Consider the following 9,557-nt stretch of genomic DNA (forward strand, 5'->3'; position numbering starts at 1 on the left):
GCCACCAAAACAGCTCGGGCACATCGAGTCATGGACTCCACAAGACCTCTGAAGGTATGCTGTGGTATCTGGTACCAAGACGTTATTATAATGCTGAATGAGGCCACTGCCATTAGGGAATACCCATGAAGGGGAGTACTTGGTCTGCAATGTAACGCCCGCATGAATGACAGGACCCAAGGTTTCCCAGCAGCTTGCCTTCTTCACTGGTTGTACTTCCCTGGAGCACTTTTTATAAGTACTAACCACAGCATGCCAGGAACACCCCAGAAGACCTGCCGTTTTGGAGATGCTCTGACCCAGTCGTCTAGACATCACAATTTGGCCCTTGTCAAAGTCACTCAGATGCTTGCCCATTTTGACTACTTCCAACACATCAGCTTCGAGAAATGACTGTTCACTTGCTGCCTAATATATCCCGCCGCTTAACAGGTGACACTGTAAAGAGATAACCAGTGTTATTCAGTGTTATTAAAACCACCTGTCAATGTCTTTAATGTTATGGCTTATCAGTGTATATTCCTGCACTTATTACTGTATACAGAAGAACAAAACTGACCCCGGATCAGCATCGCTCTTCCTGAACTCATTAGTCTATACATTGTTAAAACTGACACCAGATCAGTGTTCATATTTCTGCCTCCACTGGAGTACAATGTAATCATTGTACAGTGTTTATAATCAGTGTTTATAATCTTGCCTATGTTAGTTTATATGAAGACAAACCTGACCTCAGAACAGTGTTTATATTCCTAGCAGTATTAGTCCATAGCAAATACTGACCTGAGATCGATAACCTATACATTTATACTGTGGCAATCCTGACCCCAGATCAGTGATATTATTTCACTTAGTATCAGATTGTGTGTGTGTGTGTGTGTGTTTCATTCTCCCTCCTCTCGAGTGCTGAGGATTGTTGTCCTGCACTATATGCTAATAGCATCATGATGTTATTTAGATCAGTTGGGTCTCGGGAGGTTTGCGTTCGAAGGTCAAGTGCAGCGAGGGGGAGGCACGTTACATTTGCACAACATCGACACGGCACTAAGCAGCTCCCTGGAGGAATGCACTGCTCTCACTCTCTCTCTCCCTCTCTCTCTCTCTCTCTTTCTCGCTCTTTCTCCCTCTATCCTTTAATCCGTTTCACCCTCGCTCCCTCTCTCTCTCTCCCCCTCTATCCTTTAATCCTTTTCACCCTCTCCCTCACTCTCTCTCTCTTGGCCAGCCTGGCCTTTAGCCCTTATATCCACATCTTAAACGAACGCAATTGACAGGCATCCTGCTGCTCCGGTGGCCTGTGTGTGAAAACACACACTGAACCATGAACCTGCAGAGAGCTTGGCTTGATATGTACGACAGCACATCATTCACACTTCACTTGACTGGAGAATTTGATCAATATCCAGAGATTTTGAGCATAAAGTCAAAAGATGGGCATCACCACAGCATTAGTCTCACGATTACAAATCCATCAAAGTTCCCTGTACTCGGTCATATAAAGTGTAGTCTGTAATGTTTTTCTAGACATGTAGTAATTGTATCATTTCCAGAAGTCCTACTCGGACAGGATTACCTAATTACTTAAATCATTTTTACACGTCTTTAACTATAAATGGATACAAAGTACATGCCATTCTGTAATAAAAGAAAATTTGTTGGAAAATTGCTGCGGTATAAGAGGAATAAAACAGTTTAGGAACGTTATAGGAACATTAACATAAGCTTTATCACACCACCCTATTGTTGATTGTTTCCTATAACTGCACAAGTGTTTTTTTCACGGTGTTTACTTCATTAACGTGTACTATATTTAACAACAGTTTTATACTTTGTACGGAAATCCAGAAGCACGGTTAGAAAAATAAGGTTTCCACAATCTTCTGGAACATGTGGAAATGCTGGTTTAATTTGTGTGTGTTTAGAAGGTTGTTCATATTTCCAATATGACAAAAACAACATTATGGAGATGCTTTTGTTTACACTAACTACAACAACAAAATCTTATGTTTTACATTTTAAAAATAAAAACATTCCATAATCCATAAAGCTGGATTAAAAATTAAGGCGAATGTATCGGTACTTATTTTATTCCATGTTCTCTTTATTATCAGACTTTTACTATACCATTGCTTTATAATATTGTATACACTTTACAAACACGTTTAGCTATTTTAATGATAATGAGTCTTTATTGGTTACATATACATTACAGCACAGTGAAATTCTTTTTTTTCCCCATACTCCAGCATGTTAGGAAGCTGGAGTCAGAGTAAAGGGTCAGCCATATTACAGCACCCCTGGAGCAGAGATGGTTAAGGGCCTTGCTCAAGGGCCCAACAGTGGCAGCTTCGCAGTGCTGGGGCTTGAACCCCCGACCTTCCGATCAGTAACCCAGTAACACTTAACCGCCAAGCTACCACTGCCCCCATTTTGTTACTATTAACAATTTTTTTTCTCAAAAAAATAAAATCCAAAAATACAACCAATTTCACAAGGGGAAGAAATTTGTCTCTACCCTGGCAAGCATAAATGTGCTATGCAAGTAGAAAACATACCAACTAGAAGAATTTTCAGCTAGCTACAGTAGCTTACGAATTTTGCATTACTTTGTTGGTTTCTAGTTAAGAGCTCATTGTGTGTAAATCTCAAACATGGAGGAAATGTTAATTAAAAGATCGTCGCTAATACTCAAACGTAAACGTAAAATCGTTTAAAGGCAGTGTATGTTTCTGGTGGGTACTGGATCAAAACAAAAGAGCATGAAATTATCGTTAATGCAAACCAGTGTTTTTCTCTTATACCATGCTAATTATTTCCCCTTGTTAAAATTCTGTGCAATTAGAGTAGTACTAATAATGATGTACCTGTATATGTTGAACCTAAAGAGCACTTCAACGCTAAAAAATTCCCCAAGGTCTGGAATTTTTTTTTACTCCAGCCAAAGCAGTTCAAATTACCGCCATTAAACCGGCAACACTACGGCATATGCGCCGCGTCCCAAACGCAGGTGTCAGCACTATGCGTGTTTGTCGTTTTTCACGCTTTGCAGGGTCACCGGCCAGGTGATGTGGAGAATCTGCTCCCGTGTTCTCTAATTAAAGCGCAATAACGCTGCCTTGATGCTTCGCCGAGCCTGTGATGATCGATTTGGAGTCGTCGAGGAGCTCCGAGGCTGCGCAGTAAAACAAGAAAACTTGGTTGAATTTGTGTAAGACTGTTTAAGTGTGTGACATGGAGCTGTAATTAATATAATCTTTCTGCATCTGGACTGATTCCAAGCCCATTAGAAATCACATTAATCTGACTGAGGACGATCCAAATGACATTTAGAAATAACATTCCGAATTTTTTTCTTCTTTCAATTCGGTAAGGACATTTGGAGACATTTTCCTGAGAAGCTGTGATACTTTAGACAGTTGTAGTCAAGTTTAAAAAAAAAAAAAACCCTAAAGTGTTTGTGTTATTTCTCATAGACATGCATTTACTTCTCTTCATGTCTAGTCCATGGGTTTATACTGAAACTTTCTTGAGGTCCAGCTACAGAACATGGCTTAAAACACACACACACACACACACACACACACACACACACACACACACACAAAGTGAACACACACTCTACATACACACACACACACCAGTGAGCACACGCTCTCACACACACAAACACACACCAGTAAGCACACACACTTTATATGCACACACACACCATTGAGCACACACACACCAGTCAGCATACACATTCTACACACACTCCACATACACACACACACACACACACACACACACACACACACACACTACATGCGTGCACACACACACCAGTGAGCACACACTCTACATACACACATACTCTACATGCACGCACACACCAGTGAGCATACACACACACACACACACACACACACACACATATATAAGCATACAAACAGGAGGACACACTCCTCAAAACACAACTAAACATGACAAAACCTCCAGTTCCATGACAATACATGCACATGCACATACACATACATACAAATACACACACACACGCACACTTGAGAAAACCCACACCTCTAAAACATTATACCTACACAGCCTGTGTGTGTGCTTGCATGAAGCATGTACACACCCCAGTAACCACAACACACACACACACACACCACACTGATTCTTTCTGTGTGTATCTAAAAAAAACTCTGGCTGCTCTTCCCACGAGGCTGATGGGAGTTTTCGGAGTGCTCCTGCATCCCCAGACGCCGTGCTTCACCAGGTGTTGTCTGCAACAGGCAATTAGTAGAATAGGTGTAGCTGTCAATCAGCGCGGCGGCGAGATTAGCTGCTTGGCCGTAATTAGCGGGTTCGAGGCTCCTCGGCCCAGAGGATAAAGGCTTTGCCAATAATGGGCCCTGGGGTATTAATTACTGAAGGTCGAAGCCGCCGAAAAGGCCGGGATCTTAGCCGCGCCGCGCGTAAGATGATTGTTTAAATTTCAAAAATAATACGGCTCTGACAGTTGTTAGCGTCCCGCGGGGGCTCGGGTACAAGGTAGCCGAGGTAATTAGTTTGAAGAGGAAAGGGCACGGTCGCGGGCGTGTTTGTGAAGAGCAGGGAGGGGGTGAGCGAGCGAGCAAGGGAGAGAGAGTGAGGTGTGTGTGTGAGTGAGTGAGGGAGAGAGAGAGAGAGAGTGAATAAAGGAGGTAGAAAGAGTGTGTGGTGAGAGTGAAATAAAGGGAGGAGAGGAGTAAGGTGTTATAGGAAGAAAGGAAAGCGAAAAGGAGGAGGGTGAGTGAGAGACATAGAGAGTGCAGCGAGAGAGAGAACGAGAGAGAGAGAGAGACAGTTAGAGATAGTACGAATAGTAAGAGAGATATAACAAAGGAGTGGAACAACTAGAAATGAAAGAGGGATCAATCAAAAAGAGAGAACAGAAAAGGAAAAGAAAGAATGTCTATAAGAGAGAATGAGAGAAAAGAGATCGATGGAAAGGGAGATCAGAGAGAAAGACACAGAGAGCGAGAGAGTAATAGAATAATAGAGAAGAATGAGATGGAACGAGGATGGAGAAGTGAGGAGAGAAAGTGAATAAAGGGGTAGAAAGAGAGTGTAAGCTGGGAAATTGAGGAAGGAGAGGGGTAAGGTGTAATGGATAGATAAAGGGAGCGAGAGACATAGAGTGTGCAGAGAGGGAGAAAGAGAACGTATGCAGGAGAGTACAAAAGAGAGGAAGAACTAGAAAAAGAATGAGGGATAGAGAAGAGGATAGAGAGAGGATGCATAAGAGTGAAGGAAGAGTGACAAGAACGAGGGAGAGTGAAAGCAAAAGAGAGAGAATAAAGAAAGTGATAGAGTAAGAGATGTGTAGTGAAACTGGGAGAGAGGGAATGATAGACAATGAGAGTGAGACAGACAGCTAATGAATGGAGAGAGGGTGTGAGTAGAGAGAGAGAGAGAGAGAGAGAGAGAGAGGAGTGTGTGTGTGTGTGTGTGTGTGTGTGTGTGTGAGGGAGAGAGAGGATGGACAGATGAAGTGAGGACAGACAGGGAAGAAGAGGGTAGAATGAAAATTAAACAAAGGAAAGAGAGAGAAATGAGATTGAGACAAAGATTAAGAATGGGAAGAGGAGGAATGTAAGGAGAGACAAAATGAGAGAGGAGAAAATGGATGGAGCGAGGATGAGTGTGAGACCAACTGGGGAGAGGAAATAAAGAGAGAAAGGGAAGATGGTGCAGCTATATGGTGATGGAGAAAGAGAGAGATAGAGCATGAGAGAAGAATGAGTCAGAGACAGAGAGATAGAAAAGAGGAGAGAGGGGGACAGGAGAGAAAGAAGTGTAATAGAGACAGGGGGATATATTTTAGGATAGAGGGATAGTGTGTGGGTAAAAGAGAGAGATGAGAGATGAGAATGATGGCTAGAGAGAATGGAGAAAGAGAAAGAGGACAAGAAAAAGAAATTGTTAGATGAAAGAGAAGAGGTTGAACAACAGAAGGAAGAGAAAGAATGAGTTAAAAAGGATAGAGTGAGTGAAAGAGAGAGGGACATAGAGAGAGAGAGTGAGTGAGTGAGTGAGGGAAAGAGAGAGAGAGTGATGAATTGAGGGATGTAAAAGACAGAAGGACAGACAAAAAAAAACAAAGGAGGGGAAAAGAAGAAACATAAAACCAGACATGTCATATTTGTCCAAGCTCTCAAAAAACAGGAAGTGGCCACCATGGGCTAATTTACACACACACACACACACACACACACACACACACACACTATAAACACTCTTATTAAACTCCTAGGACTGTAGGAGAAATATAGCTACAGTGCACTATGTAGTGTCCACACAGCTGCTGTGTTTTACCCTATGTAGTGAGTATTTATAGTGAATATACAGCAATTTTGAAATTTGTCCTAACTACTAATTATATCACTTGTTATGGTAAAAAAAAAAAGAAGAGAAAGATAGAACATGAGAAATAGCAAGAAAGAGGGAATAAGAAAGATGGAAATATATGATAGAGAGAGAGAGAAGTTGTCAAGAGTGATGGGTAGAGAGAAGGAAGAGAGAGAAAGAGGACACAACAAAAAAGAGAGAAAAAAGAGGAGAAGCAGAACAAGGGAGAAAGGAGAGAGAGGTGGAAAGAGAAAACAAGGAAAGAGAGAGAGGAAGAAAGAGAAATTAATTGAGGCATGTAAAAGATGGAAAGAAAGAAAGGAAGAAAGTAGACACCCTCATTATGTGATCATTTATTCCAAAAATGTATTTACATCACTTATTAAAACAATAAGGCGTGGTCAGTTCCAGTGAAGGAGGTGTGGCCTCTGGTGTCTGTGTGTCAGTATTCGTGAAGGAGGCGTGGCTTCTGGTGTCAGTGTATCAGTCTTAGAGAAGGAGGTGTGGCCTCTGGTGTCTGTGTGTCAGTATTTGTGAAGGAGGCGTGGCTTCTGGTGTCAGTGTGTCAGTCTTAGAGAAGGAGGTGTGGCTACTGGAGTCTCTATGCATCAGTCTCAGAGAAGGAGGTGTGGCCTTTGGTGTCGGTGTGTCAGTCTTAGTGAAGGAGGTGTGGCCTTTGGTGTCTGTGTGTCAGTCTTAGTGAAGGAGGTGTGGCCACTGGTGTCTGTGTGTCAGTCTTAGTGAAGGAGGTGTGACTTTTGGTGTCAGTCTGGCATTCTCAATTTTTTTTTTACAGAAATGTTGAAACAATAAATTAATGATCATTTTCATGGCGGTGCAGTGGCTGATGTTGGTGTCTCACATCTCCAGGGTCCAGGGTTCGAGCTTGAGCGCTGGTTACTGCACTGGCTCCGACATGGTCGCCACACCAGCGTTACGTTTGAGGTAGTGACTGCTCGGCTGAGTGTGAAGCACAGATGCTGTTCCCCGAGCGCTGCTGCCTTGTTTAAGAGGAAACAAATGGCAAATGGAAAGACATTAAGTTCCACATGTTATGCACAGGTGTCGGTGTAATAGTGCATGTCCTGGAGATAGAGAGAGAGAGAGAGAGAGAGAGAGGGAGAGAGAGAGAGAGAGAGAGAGAGAGAGAGAGAGAGCCAGAGCAGCCAAGCATTCTGTTTACTTCTCTCTTTAATCTTCTCCACCCGGGAGTTCGGATGAGGTGTTGGATGGATGAGAGCTTCACTCACTGTTTCCTATTTCTTTTTGTAAAATTTGAGTATATTTAATTGTTCTATTAATCTTTGGAACCTTAGGTTGTAAATCTGTGGAGACTGTAAATCTGTTGTAAATCTGTGGAAGTTCTTCAGTTGATTATTATTTCCTGTATATGTGAATATTTGTTATCACGTTATAACACTTCATAACACTACTCTGATTATAGACAAAACATTGTTTAAAATGTGAATTGGGCAGTGTCTAATGCTCAACATGGTGGCTGCATTACATAAGAGTAGTAAATGCTATGAATGTTTATAAACAGTAAGAGCTTTGCTTGATTATAAGCAATAAGAGCTAAGAAGGGTCATAAGCAGTATGAACTAGGACAAGTTATAAGTACAATGATAATAATACATATAAAGCCAAATAATAAAACCTAGGAATTGTTATAAGCAGTAAGACCTATGAAAGTAGTAGGAGCTATAAAAAGAGCTATGAGAGGATATAAGCAGTAGGAGCTATGAAGAGCTATGAGAGGATATAAGCAGTAAGAGCTATGAAGAGCTATGAGAGGATATAAGCAGTAGGAGCTGTGAAGTGCTATGAGAGGATATAAGCAGTAGGAGCTATGAAGTGCTATAAGAGGATATAAGCAGTAGGAGCTATGAAGCGCTATGAGAGAATATAAGCAGTAGGAGCTATGAAGCGCTATGAGAGAATATAAGCAGTAGGAGCTATGAAACGCTATGAGAGAATATAAGCAGTAGGAGCTATGAAGCGCTATGAGAGAATATAAGCAGTAGGAGCTATGAAGCGCTATGAGAGAATATAAGCAGTAGGAGCTATGAAACGCTATGAGAGAATATAAGCAGTAGGAGCTATGAAGCGCTATGAGAGAATATAAGCAGTAGGAGCTATGAAACGCTATAAGAGGATATAAGCAGTAGAAGCTATGAAGAGTGATGACAGGATATAAGCAGTAGGAGCTATGAAGCGCTATAAGAGGATATAAGCAGTAGAAGCTATGAAGAGTGATGAGAGGATATAAGCAGTAGGAGCTATGAAGAGTGATGACAGGATATAAGCAGTAGGAGCTATGAAGCGCTATAAGAGGATATAAGCAGTAGAAGCTATGAAGAGTGATGAGAGGATATAAGCAGTAGGAGCTATGAAGCGCTATAACAGGATATAAGCAGTAGGAGCTATGAAGCGCTATGAGAGGATATAAGCAGTAGGAGCTATGAAGCGCTATGAGAGGATATAAGCTGTAGGAGTTATGAAGAGTGATGAGAGGATATAAGCAGTAGGAGCTATGAAGCGCTATGAGAGGATATAAGCAGTAGGAGCTATGAAGAGTGATGAGAGAATAAAAGCAGTAGGAGCTATGAAGAGTGATGAGAGGATATAAGCAGTAGGAGCTATGAAGCGCTATAAGAGGATATAAGCAGTAGGAGCTATGAAGAGTGATGAGAGGATATAAGCAGTAGGAGCTATGAAGCGCTATGAGAGGATATAAGCAGTAGGAGCTATGAAGCGCTATGAGAGGATATAAGCAGTAGGACCTATGAAGCGCTATGAGAGGATATAAGCAGTAGGAGCTATGAAGCGCTATGAGAGGATTTAAGCAGTAGGAGCTATGAAGCGCTATGAGAGAATATAAGTAGTAGGAGCTATGAAGCACTATGAGAGAATATAAGCAGTAGGAGCTATGAAGAGTGATGAGAGGATATAAGCAGTAGGAGCTATGAAGAGTGATTAGAGGATATAAGCAGTAGGAGCTATGAAGCGCTATAAGAGGATATAAGCAGTAGAAGCTATGAAGAGTGATGAGAAGATATAAGCAATAGAAGCTATGAAGCGCTATGAGAAGATATAAGCAGTAGAAGCTATGAAGCGCTATGAGAGGATATAAACTGTATGAGTTATGAAGAGTGACACGAGGATATAAGCAGTAGAAGCTATGAAGC

The sequence above is a fragment of the Ictalurus furcatus genome, chromosome 2, assembly GCF_023375685.1.
Source record: "Ictalurus furcatus strain D&B chromosome 2, Billie_1.0, whole genome shotgun sequence".
Classification (NCBI taxonomy): domain Eukaryota; kingdom Metazoa; phylum Chordata; class Actinopteri; order Siluriformes; family Ictaluridae; genus Ictalurus; species Ictalurus furcatus.